Genomic DNA, 2,256 nt, shown 5'->3' with positions numbered 1-2,256 from the left:
CATTGAATTACCCTGAATTGGTACTTAGCCTAAAGCTAAAATAATTATTAACTGTTTTGTTTGTCCTTCTTCACAAGGTGTTGGCAGAAATCATTGAAACAAAATGATTTTCTTCAGTCTAATACAAAAAAACTTGAATTGGTATTCTTCATTTAGCTTCCAGCCATTGGTACAACGAAATAAATACATCTTCATGTGATTGCTTTCTTTCTATTGGAAATAGAAAATTCTTCTTTTCAATTAAATAGAACAAAAAACGACAGCGATGTTGTTTGCGCTGATGGCCTGAGGAGAGACTAGATTTAGTTCAGTTTGCCCCTAAAGATCAAGATCTGGTCCAGTAGTGAGATTTTTTTCAATACACTATTGAATTGAGAAGATTGAATCCTGAAGCCATGTTTACACAGTGATATAATCGTTCACTGATATTTTACACTAATGGAATTTTAACCTTGGTCATAATTGAATTCCTCCTATCTCAGGAAATTAAAGACTTTTTCAATCTAGAAACTTCTTGCTCTTTCTGCAATTTGAGCAACGTTCTTTTAATGACCGACTCTTCTTGACTCATGATATTATGTTCAAGGTTGCTTTGTTTTATTAAGAAAAATATATGCAAAATATAAAAGTGCAGTTGTAAGATTATTTGTTAACATGTAAACACTTGAGTGTAAATGAAAAAATGTCATATACCCTGAACATAAGTAAAATAACTATGATATAAAGGTTATGCCACTTGGGTATACATTGCTTAATTATGTGGACAGTAAACCAGTCTCTAGGGTTGAAGGGGTTTTCATGATCATCATGATCGTCTTGCATTTAAGCCTATCTGTCTCATTTAATACGTTAAATGTTGCAAGATAAGGAAGTGTTTAAGATCTGCCCTTAATCTTAGTTTAAATTTGCTATTAAAATTTGCTAATGTTAATTTATTAACATTTTCACGCTAGTTATCATAAATTTTGATTGGTGAATATGTTCTTAAAGTCATTGATATTCTATGCCAAATGATTCTGCATAGTCATCGAAATATTCAAAAAGTTTGAAGTTGATTAGTCCAAAATATCTGCCTCTATTCCAGCCTCTGATAGATATTTTGACAGTTATTGGTTGGAGTAGAGTCAGAAAAACTTGGCCATGTTTTGTGGGGATTTTCTGCACCTATAAATGTTGTGGTCTCTACACTAGCCGACAACTTTCAAAATAGCTATGGTCTATGAACAATAAGCATTAAATTGAATGTTATATTCAGTATATAAGATTATAATGTATGTTTTATGTAAAATTAGTCATGGTTTATACTTGTGATAATGCCTACATTGATAATGTTTATAAATGATTATAGAAACAGCAATATAAACAGGAAATAACAGGAAACAGACACAGTTTTCAAAACTTCCTTCCTTTTCTTACAAATTATATTATTTCAAATTATCGGGCTTGTACATTTGTACAGGATATATGCTGTGAATATAACAAGCATAAGCTTTTAAATTTCAAAATTGCTGAATTGACATTTTAAGAATATTGCCAAATGCTGGGGAAAAGTAATTGAGGTCTGCTACTAAAAATCTGATGGTTGCTGTGTGAAATATCATAACTTATAAATTCAGTATAATTTCAAGAAATATGATTTGTTAGCTATTGTAAGCAAGCAAATAATTCAGTTTTGAAATCTGAAATAATTGCTTGAAATTAGACTTTGCTGAGAGTGTGCTTTGAAATATGCCATATTACATAACTAATTCAAGCTTTATTTTGTGTGTTCTTGACAACTCTTAGGCATTGATATTTTGAATAAATCTCTCAAGTGGCTCATATAAATGTTGTTTTTTATTAAAATGATGATTTCATTTGGTTTTTGCTGTTCTAAACTCTGTTATTTTAACCATTCAGAAAGTATATGCTGGAATTAAATTTGTGAATATCACACCTGGCAAAGTCAGGATAGACATAAAGATGTTCTTATGTTTGTTATTCGCTGTTCAAATTGTCATTATTTTGTCCTTACCCTGGTGAATTATGAAGAATCTACTTGAGAATAAGACCTCCGTATTTGAAGATTTGAATAAGATGATTCTATAGAAATAAAGACAGCTAGAAAGTTAAGTTTAGTTTAAAGAATTGTTAACTTGGCACAAGAATGAAGATATCATTAGAATTTATCAGTTCAAAAAAACTTTTAACTGTGGTTAANATCTTTCACACATTGTCAGGTGTCAGTCTTTAATTGACATGATTTACCTGCCATTT

Source organism: Lottia gigantea (assembly GCF_000327385.1).
Source record: "Lottia gigantea unplaced genomic scaffold LOTGIsca_174, whole genome shotgun sequence".
NCBI lineage: Eukaryota > Metazoa > Mollusca > Gastropoda > Lottiidae > Lottia > Lottia gigantea.
The sequence above is the reverse complement of the archived record's forward strand: the minus strand, read 5'-3'. Positions refer to the sequence as shown.